Raw genomic sequence first — 10,426 nt, forward strand, 5'->3', positions numbered from 1 at the left:
CACACAAGGTTAATGAAAAAGAAAAGGATGCTTAGATACTTTTAAATAACAAATGTGTATAACAGACATATGTGACAGACATACAAACTTCACAGGGACATACATAGAACATGGTATACATATAACATACATTTAAAGGGGAAAATGGAGAGAGAACCAAACTTACCTGTCCCCTTACAAAAAACAGTAAATACAACCTGTGACGCACGTCTAACCCCAGGTGTGCGCTGACAGATAGCACGCCGCACTTGGGAACCGTAAAGGACTTCCTACAAGCGCAACGCACGCACTGCTCGCTGACCACACCTGTAAGACAGTAAAAACAAGGCACATCTTTCTAACCCCAGGTGTGCGCTAACCACACCTGTAAGACAAAGTCTAACCCATGTGACCGGTGACAGAAGCTAGGCATGTCTAACTCCAAGTGACTGGCATTGACTAGGGAACGCCAGCAGCAGGGCACAACTTTACCTTATCTAACCGAACCTGTAAAGCTACAGTACAACGCATTTAACCCCAGGTGTCCGCTGACCAAACCTGTAAAGCTTTATTTTAACGCAGACCAACGAGACGGGGCAGTAGCACCACGCCATCTGGCTTAATGCCATTGATACAGCTTAAAGTTCTTTCCGTAACACAACTATGTGCTGTCCAGTCACGACACCACAACGTGTATGCGTCTGTGGTAAGGGCGTGGAACACGGCTTTGTCCTGTGAAAACAAAAAAAACCCAGAGTAAACTTCTACAAAAACAATAACAGATACTGGTAAGTTGTCAGACTAGAGAGAAAATAGAAACTACTTACAGTGGAACGTTGTTTGTGATCTGCAGCAATCACTGCAACGCACGTATTCACAATCTACAAGAAAGAAAAAGAAATTTGATGACAACATGATAGGAAAAAAGTAAAATAAAAATGTATTTCTAAGTTTTACTTACATCATCGGTCAGCCAGTTGAACTCTGGGCCTGCCAGACTGTCTAAGTCGCGAAACGTGGCACGACAACTTCCAATGTGTGATCAACATCTGCACCTTTTAGGAAAAAGGAACATAAAACACATTCAACACTCTACATTGAACTTGACAGTACATATGTGGAGATGTATAAATGAAGAAATACCTACATTCAGCACCTACAGCTTCCATCGAGATGTCGCACAATACACTCAATTCCTGGACATCAGAAGCGATGCCGACATCTTTGGGCGTGTCTGTTCGACGAACATATGGCTTCAAATGGCGAACATTCAACCTGTCAACCAATCTGGACACTCTTTTGGCTGTCATGGACTCCACCTTAAACGGTCCAGCCCAACGTTCCTCTGCAGCGTCTCTTCACTGTTCGCGATCTCAAAGTCATCTACCTTTGGATCGGCGCTGCTGCCGTGATGAACCCGATAAATTGCAAAATATGGGCTCACCTTTGTGGAACGCTGCTTCGAGGTGTTTATCGAATAAACAGCGTGTTGCAGATAGACGTCCCAGTCATTCCGCTCCTCATTACAGTACTTTGCAAGATGGCGCTTAATGTTCTGGTTTGAGCGCTCATCTTGCCCATTGCGCTGCGGGTGGTAGGCTGAAGTTACAGCATGCTCTATCCCAAAGGTTTCAAAAAGAGCTTTGTTACAGTCATTAACAAACTCTCTTCCCATATCAGTGATAATCTTTTGACACCACCCTGTGCCAAAACAGTTTGTGTCACCATAAGTCCTACCCCTGGACCGTTCTTGCCTCTCAGAGGCCTAGCCATGACCCACTTGGAGAACAAATCAGTAAAACTTATGATATGGATGTAACCCTTGGATGTCGTTTTGAGCGGCCCAATTAAATCAACTCCCATGACCTGCCCGGGACCCTGGACCTTAATAGGGTGTAGCGTAGGTGCTACAGTCTTAATTCTGTCATGCCTCTGACATGGCTCACAGGAACCAACCCAATCCTCTACATCCTTTTTCAAAGTCAGCCAATAAAAATGCTGCACTGCCTTCTGTGCAGTCTTCTGTACACCAGGGTGCTCTCCAGTGGCTGCACTGTCATGGCACTCATACAGTACCCTGTCCCTCTCCTCAGGGGTACGTACAACCAGACGTCTCTTACCTGAATTAACATAGTACAACATACCCATATCTAACACATACTGCTTTGCTGCTCTACCGACAGAAGACATCTGTATCCTACTACTTCCTAGTTGGTGGGAACCATTTGCAAGGTAATAAAATATAGCGTCCAGACGTGCAAAACTCTCCATCTCTCAAGGATGTCTAAATATAACACAATATGTCACTTACACTTCACAAACACACAAAACACAACGTAGCACACTGTCACAAACGAGAAGAGGGAGAGAGAACATGACAGCATTAGTTTGATGAACACATAGAAAGTCTGTAAATGTACATGTACATAAAAACATGAGATTTAAATCCCTGATCGCTGCATTTAACGTGCTAAATGTCATCCATAAAGTTTTGGCGCGCAGCGCAACCTAGTGCTTTATTTTCCCTCAGTCACTGCCCACAACTGTTTGACAGCAGGCTATGCTACAATGTACAATGTCATTAACACATCGTGAAAAAGAGCAAAAACATCGAAACTATTGCAATAGCACCGGGATATTTCAATCCCTGATCGCTGCATTTAACGTGACTGATTCGTGCCAAATGCGCACTGACCAGAAGCGTTTGACAGCAGGCTATGCTACTGTGGGCTAACATTACTTGTAAGAAAAATGTCACGAAATTAAAAGTGAAGGTCCTCTATTTAATAGCATGGTAACTAAGCATATAGCACTGTAAGTAGACGATGGGTTGACTCAAAAACGATCCGCATACGGATGTAATTCTAGAATGTTGATTGGTTAAGATGAGTTACCAGGCAGGAACGGAAAACACCATTTATTTGATTGGCTAATACCAGGACCTCTACTTTTCCCGCTGAGCTGCAACGTCGTTTGCCTGACATTTAATGTGGTGTCACGTTTAACGTTGCTGTTCAACATTAATAGCAACTGAATTACACGTGTGTTAGGTGTAATCTGTAGCGTTAAATAACATAAACTGAGAGTGATTGATAAAGGATTTATGTTACACATCACAAACACACATAATCGATGGGTTTTTTGTGTGAAAGTTATTTAATTGGTTAGCTTAAATTACAGTATCTTACATAGGCTGACATGGCTACGATAGCTAACTAGATAGCTACTGTACTGTGTTTGGTTAGCTCAAGCTAACAGTAATTTATGCAAGCTGACTAAGTTTGGAAGACTTGAAAACTTCAAGACCTGAAGACAAAAGATCCTTTTTGAAGACAAAAGCCTCTGTTGAAGTTACCTAAACTTCATCAGCAGATTACACATCCCCATCCAGCTAAGGTAAGTTGATTTACTTGCATTACAAATAACCTCAGGTAATGTTACAAGTCGCCAACAGCGAGCCTTCCCTTTAGTAGTGCTTGTAAGTAGACGATGGGTTGACTCAAAAACGATCCGCATACGGATGTAATTCTAGAATGTTGATTGGTTAAGATGAGTTACCAGGCAGGAACTGGCTATTAGCAGGACCTCTATTTTTTCGCTGAGCTACAACGTCGTTTGCCTGACTTTTAAACGATCGTTTTATTTTTTTATTTTAATTCTGTGAAGTTATAAGTTTTAATACTCAACTGTTCCGTATGCGGATCGTTTTTGAGTCAACCCATCGTCTACTTACAGATACAATAAACCGTTACAAAATGACCGTTACTCGCTAACAAATATCAACAGCAACGACATCGGGAACGTCTCGTTTTTCAGTTCACAAGATCATAATCATAAAACGTGTTGTTATCATATTCACAATTATGATTAAACGTGTTTGTACCTTGGTTAAATTACATGGAAAATCCTGAAGTAAATCCGGAAGTAAGTTATTTGTTGTTTTGACGTCACGTTGAATTGTCGTATTGACCGCTGTCATTGGCAACGGGTTTTGTGCTTCTAATTCACATCTTTCATATCATTCCGCAAGTAGTCATTTAACGTAACAGACTCATTGTGATTTGAAGTCAGCAAGTAATGGGTTGCTACGCAACACCTGAAACTTAAAAGTTCTATTTGCTTGAAAAACTATTTATTTCTTAGCTGAAATCACGAAACGGCAACTAAGTAATTAAAAATAGGTATTTTGACAAGAGAGGAATAACATGCAATAACAGGTGATCCCATCATCGACCTAGCTGCGCACAGAACGGATTCAGCTTTTTTGGAAGGTACTGGTTTATGACATGAGGGAGGATGCTGTCTTAGTAGCTGAACAGTTCACCTGAGCTACAACATGTTCAGCTACTGAGACAGCATCCTCCCTCATGTCATAAACCAGTACCTTCCAAAAATGCTGAATCTGTTTTGTGCGCAGCTAGGTCGATGATGGGATCACCTGTTATTGCATCCCAACTCAGCCACTTTGCACATATAAGTGCAGAGGGCCCTGTTCTGTAACTTGATTGTGAAAAGACCAGCTAAACTAATTCTATTACAGTGTGGGTAGTGTAAGTAAATGGTAAATGGATTGCATTCATATATAGCGCTTTTCTACTCATAGAGCACTCAAAGCACTTTACAGATTAATGCCTCAGACATCTACCCATTCATACACTGATGGCAGAGGCTGCTATATAAGTTGCCAACCTGCACATCGGGAGCGGTTGGGGGTTCAGTGTCTTGTTCAAGGACACTTCGACACTTGGTGAGAAGGGATCAAACTATAGCAACCTTTCAATTGATAAACGACTCCTCTATCTCCTGTGTAAGATATTCAAGTGCTCTAATGTTACAGGTGTTACAGTGGTTCAGGAGGTGTTGAAGTGTCCTTGAGCACGACACTGAACCCCTAACTGCTCCTGATGTACAGGTTGTGTGTGAATGGGTAGATGTATGAGGCATTAACCTGTAAAGCGCTTTACCATTTACAATGGCATTGGTGCTGCTGACAGTTTTGCCAAATACAGACCGCATATCCACATCAAATGTTTCTCAGAGAAAGGGGCATACCAGCTGGCTATCAGCAAGTTGGCATTATGTGAGTCACTTCCTCATGATATTCGACTCCAAGTATACCACTGGCTCTTTACCATTGGCCAAAACCCATGAACTAGCCCATAATCCTGAAAGCAAGCTTTTAAATGGAGATGCAGGTTCATGGTTCATCATGTTTTCCCATAGCTTTGCTGGAATGATGTGCGGAACATCTTGAGACACCCGTGTGTGCATCCTCAAGTTTTGTATTACCCCGAGTCACCCGAGAACACAGCAGATGTGCAGCTGAAACAAATACATTTTCAGCAGTGGGAAAATGCACTGCCAGGTTTCTGATTGGGTTGATGCAAAATGGTGTGCTTACAGACGGTAGAATAAGTTCTATAACCCTGAGTCTTGAACAAATGCCCTGTTTGAAACTAAAAATGTAATAAGTTGTGTGTCGACAACAAAGAGCTGTCGACTTTATTGTCAGCCACCCATGTAAGGTGCATTTCATCTATTTTTTTTTTCCATTCAGAGTTAAGGTGCAAACTATTTATACTACAGTCCACGATTCTAATACAATACCCTGAGTTGCTCCTCATGGTCCTCTGCTTGTAGCTGCCCATTCTGTGTGTGCTAAAGAAAACTCCGGTTCTCTGCTCAAACATCCACAACCTTTCAGCAGAATCGTGGACTATACCTTCAAGCAACAACAGTGCACTAGTTCAAATTAGATTTTCAACAAGAGCAAAAGACTTGCATAGGCCAAAGAACTGAGAAAATGGTATGCTGAAGACTGGTGTCAAATTAATAGGGCTCTGGACTTAAATCTAGGGCTCCTCAAGGAGCTGTTTTGTGGCATAACAAACATGACCCTGTAGCCCTTCCTCCCTCAGTCATCTGTGGACAGTTGAAGCTACATTAGCATGGCATTCACGACCCTCATGGTCTTTTAGCTGTCCATTCTGCGTGCCAGAATCACAGACTGACCTCTAATATATGATGCCATTGAAGACATGCACTGTTACACACTGTTCATTGTAATGTTAGAATGGATACTTCTATTAGTGGGCTTAAATTACCATAATTAGATGTTCACTCAACAACCCCCCAGTGCTTAACATAAATATTTGTATGAAATAAATGGGAAAAGTAGAGAATATCTGGGGTGTACAAAAGCTTTTACTGGCAGTGAATATTGTTTTATATGTTTCTGTCCAGCTTTAGAAAAGCTCATAATGAAGAGGTGACTTAGACATGATCTGATGTGAACAGCTCTAAAGGTCGATCTTGCCTTGGCCATCAGAGTTGTGATGTGCATGTCTGACAGGTCAGCAGTTAACAGCCTCCCAACACTTCACATGGGTTTTTCCACCAACAGTGGGGTTTTCTCTCCATCTACTGGGAAGAAGGGGGGTTTTCCCCCTGATTCCTTTCCAGATTGAGAGGCTGTGGGAATTATAAGTAAGTAGAGATCTGATTTTGCACATTTGACTATCTGGAGCTCTTCCACACAATCAGGAAATCCTGGAAGATGCTTGCCTTCTGACAGCTGGTATCGACGTAGTTGTAAAATGAATTAATTGGGCTGGGGCATATGCCCTGGGAAGCTGAGGGGGAGTTGGTCTTTGATGTCGTTCTCCAGTAGTTCTGTTGTTCTCCTCCAGTAGTCCTCAGGCATCCCAGAAAGGGATCCCAGAAAAAGCTTACCTTTGACTTCTTCCTACAACTCCGTCACTTTCTGATCCTTTTGGTTTGCCTCAGGCTAGCAAGTCTTGCTTTGACCTGATCTGCAGTGGTGAGATCAGTAGCGCTGTGCTGCCTGGCTATGACTCCTCCCTGACTGACCTGCTAGTGCAGTGCAACCTTGCATCTGGTTCCTGCTGCCATACTTAGCCTTTCTCTTAATGATTTTGCAGGCCCATGTCGGCCTTCAGTTAATACTATCAGCAGAACACATTTCCTCAGGATCTATTGCTGGTTTGTCATTGCAGTGTCAGTCCTTTCCATATTGTTTGTCCTGAATGGGCCTGTGTCCAACCCGCTCCACGGAGAACCGCCAGGCTGTTTTCTTCTTTTCATGCTTGTAGTTAATTTGGGAGTCCATGCAGTTGTAGCTACATGGACGAGTAGAGAGGGTAGTATAGTTCATATAGCAGATTTTGACAGATAGAGTTGTGAGAAAGATGTTGATGCTTGTGTATGTCTTTGTGGTACAGGGAAATCTTCTTCCCCCATCTTCCACTTCCCCCTCTGGGTCCCTGGCAGTCAGCAGTGTCCAGCGGGACTCCATCTCACACACAGACAGGAGGAGAAATCCAGAAGATTTCCCTGTGAGGTGTGTGGGAAAAGCTTCCACTTCAGATCCTATTTAAAGTTGCATCAGTGCATTCACACTGGAGAGAGGCCATACTCCTGCTCCTAGTGTGGCAAGAATTTCAGCCAGAAAATCAACCTGCTCTTAGCATGGCAAGAGTTTCACAGTACGATCATCCCTTCGAGATCACCAGCACATTCACTGTAGGGAGAGGTTGTGCATCGTCGTACACCTAATGTGGCAAAAGCTTCACTGCACTGGCAAATCTAAGAAGACACCAGCAAACTTATACTTCTCTCTTGAAAGTCAACCAAAGGCACAACCCTGACTGGGAATGTTAGTGGGCTAGAGGCCAGCCAGAACTGGCAGTCTTCCCTTATTAATGCCTCATAAGCCAATAGCTCACTTATGCACCATCCACTGAGAACCAGCACTGTGAAGGATCATTTAAAAAAGATCTGTGGCTGTGCTCATGCAGTTTGTAGGTGCATTAATGGCCATGTGTGGGTTTATGCTGGATTTGGATCTCCTTGAGGTGTGTGTGTGTGTGTGTGTGTGTGTGTGTGTGTGTGTGTGTGTGTGTGTGTGTGTGTGTTGTTTAACAAGTGCTTGTTTGAGTGTAAGTTCATGTTTTGATTCTACGTCTTGAGAGGCTAGAGGTCACAGCTAGTTTGAGTTTCAGACAAAAGGAGAGGCTCACTGCTCGCTAGCCTAAATGTGACAGCAGGGGGCGGCCACTCGGGGGCCACTCGGGGGCCACTCGGGTTTGATAACATACTGGCACCGCTATTAATCAGAGTGCCATTCCCATCCTCCATCAGGCAGAGACTGTGGAATGTGCAAAGTCAATCAGAGCTTGGGTGTGTCCTCTGCTGTTCTAGCTCATTTCTCGTGAAGTGGCAAGAAAAAAGGGGGGCTGCGAGGTTGGATTTAGCTGGTTAGCAAGATCACAGAAAAGCAGCATAGTTGAATTCCCAGCAGATCCGTGCTGTGGTGGGCTGTGTGTGTGTGTGTGTGTGTGTGTGTGTGTGTGTGTGTGTGTGTGTGTGTGAGAGAGAAAGAGAGAGATGCTTTTGCAGGCCTATCCGCGTTTGATTCAGAGTTTAATTCACAACATAGGGGCCCACCTTAGCCAAGATGCATGCTGGGGACCATGCAACACTGAGAAGGTAGTTCCCTAAATCTGTGAGCTGATGCACGGCTGAGAGCTGAGCGGAAGAGGGAGAAATAAAGTGAGAGGAAAAAGAGAGAGAGAGAGAGGGGAAAATTGCTGCAAGCCGTGCAATCTTCACACCCTCAATACAGATCTAATCATGATCTTCAGTGGGTGTCATGATTGGCTTCCTCCCAGGGCATTGTGGAGAAGATGAACACAGACCTCACAGTACAAAGTAGCTTGTTTTTTCACTTTCTCTTTCTGTTGCACAGCTGAACATGGGTAACAACTTTTTTTTTAGCTCAATCTCTGCCCCCTCCCCCCATCAATGGTCCTAATCCTTCCTCTTAGCACACTTCCTATTGCACCCAAATCAGATGCAAACTGCAGATGTGTCTTCGGTTCCCACCATATGAAGGCATTTCACATGTAGTCCACAAGTGTCAATGCCTCTTAAATGTCTCCAGATGAGAAGACATCATTGTGCAGCAATGCTGTCAAAGATATCAACCGCTCTTGACATTTCACAGCTAATTTCTAGCCATTTGCCAAATAAATTGTTGACTCTTGTCAGCAGTTGCATAGAACAACATCCTGCTCACAACCTTTATCTTTAATGCATTTCTTGTATCTCTCTAAACATGGTAAATGAACCACAGTGAATACAGAGCATACTTTCACAAACTGCAGAATAGTTTAACACAAATGACAAAATGGTCTACTTAGTCTACCTGTCTGCCTCTTATCAGCGTATTATTGCATATTTTCCCCGTTCTGATATGCCTAGGCTTTTATCTGGCCCAGACATTCAAAACAACAGCCACCATGTTATATATTTTAAAATGTAGAGCACATATCAAAACAATCGTAAGTATCAGGACTATGCGTGCATCAGTCTACATGAGTTCTGGGCCATGAGGTAGCCTTTCTTTTAAAATGAAACATTGATTGCTGCTTCAATGTGCTGTGACCAGGAATAAAAGGCATGTTGTGGCTTTAGGTGCTTTGAATCTAAACCAGGTCAATAAGTAAGTCAAGCCACCTCTTCTGGGGATTTGGAACTGTACACAAACACAGCAGGACACGTCTCTTGATGCAGGGTTGTATCAAATTATGAAGGGTACATTATCTGCATAAAATGGTTAAATAATTTAAGTCCAGAACAATTTACATAAGGAGGAGCCAGCTTTTCTTGTTTTACACACAGTTCGAGTGTACGAGTGAAATGTGGGTTAGACTGCCCTGCTGTACGAGCTTCTGTGCAAAAGCATTTTATTTGGATAGGACTTGCCTGAACAAAAAAAAACACAGACATATATCACTTTTATCTAACATGTAGAGAATGTACCATAGATTGAGACGTAAACTGAATTCACTTCAGGTGTAAATGCGGTGATTCCAGATTCACCATGATGATGATGCTCAGTAGTGAACCCAGGACCTCGATTCTCCATCCCTCCTCATTCCAGTGAGTTTGTCTGTGTGCCTAATAATATTTCCTCCAGGCCAGACCCCCCTCCCCCATGTGAGACCGTGGAGCCTCCTCTCAAAAGTCCTGTGCAGCCAGTGGCCCACAGGGAGTGAACCACTTTATTTCACATTTTACTTGACACTGGAGCACACGTCCTGCCACCTTCAGAAAGCCTAAAAAAAAATCACTCACTTCATTTTCTGTACCTGCGTCTGTGAGGATCTTGACAGGCAGTATAACGCACTGATGCCGTAGGTCTTTGATGTGGAGCCAGGCTAATCATGTGCAGTTCAGTATTTACGTGCTCCTATTTGTTTTGTTCCCTAACAGCTAAGCACTAGCAGAAGTCTATAACAGTGAATCTGTTACAACTTCCTGTGAAGTCTTTTCAACCAAAAAGTACTAGCCTATATTAACCAGAAACATGTACGACAAAAAAATGACATTATGGAAGCTTTCAATAGAAAACCAGACAAGCAAG

At 43.2% G+C, this 10,426-nt stretch overlaps 1 long non-coding RNA gene across 2 annotated transcripts; it reads right to left on the reverse strand.

Annotated features, from left to right (window-relative positions):
* Positions 1–253: 253 nt before the first annotated feature.
* On the reverse strand, positions 254–2,315 carry LOC116221075. 2 transcript variants are annotated; one of them, XR_004164005.2, is made up of 4 exons: positions 1,127–2,315; positions 941–1,034; positions 807–860; positions 257–711 (listed from the first exon to the last, which is right to left on the reverse strand). It is a non-coding gene; the product is annotated as an uncharacterized LOC116221075 (long non-coding RNA). The 2 variants fall into 2 exon arrangements; XR_004164004.2 differs by having other exon boundaries at positions 254–711; positions 941–2,315.
* Between the last annotated feature and the right edge of the window lie 8,111 nt (positions 2,316–10,426).

Source organism: Clupea harengus, chromosome 7, assembly GCF_900700415.2.
Source record: "Clupea harengus chromosome 7, Ch_v2.0.2, whole genome shotgun sequence".
Taxonomy (NCBI): Eukaryota; Metazoa; Chordata; class Actinopteri; order Clupeiformes; family Clupeidae; genus Clupea; species Clupea harengus.